The sequence below is a fragment of the Pygoscelis adeliae genome, unplaced genomic scaffold (genome assembly GCF_000699105.1).
Source record: "Pygoscelis adeliae isolate BGI_AS28 unplaced genomic scaffold, ASM69910v1 Scaffold164, whole genome shotgun sequence".
Lineage (NCBI taxonomy): Eukaryota > Metazoa > Chordata > Aves > Sphenisciformes > Spheniscidae > Pygoscelis > Pygoscelis adeliae.
The window spans coordinates 687,265-687,696 of NW_008824545.1; positions in this window are offsets into that span (position 1 = coordinate 687,265).

A 432-nucleotide genomic window follows, 5' to 3' on the forward strand; every position below is an offset into this window, starting at 1 on the left:
GGAAGAGCAGGCTCAGTTTGCAAACGTCCCCCTTGATTTGCGCATATCTAATGAAACAGACAGACTTAAAAGTTATGACCTTACTATTCCAATCAGATCAAATCTGAATATGAGGTCTGTACAGGGAGTTTTTAAATCAATATCCAGAACATATTTTACCCTCTTAAGAAGCTTTTAATTATGTTAGTATGCACCTGCATAGAGTCCATGAATTCAGAGCCCCATGTTAGTAGTGAGTACATTAATCACTGCTAAAGTGTATAAAGCATACATATTTCTATACAACAATTAGTTCTTTTTTACACCAAAAAGGCAATTGCTGTTCACTGCAAAATTGTAACTGTCTCTTTTTACAGTCCACTGTTTCCTATTGCTCTGTTTTGAAGTAAGTTTCGCCCTTCAGCAGTGTACTGGTTTTGGCTGTGATAGAGA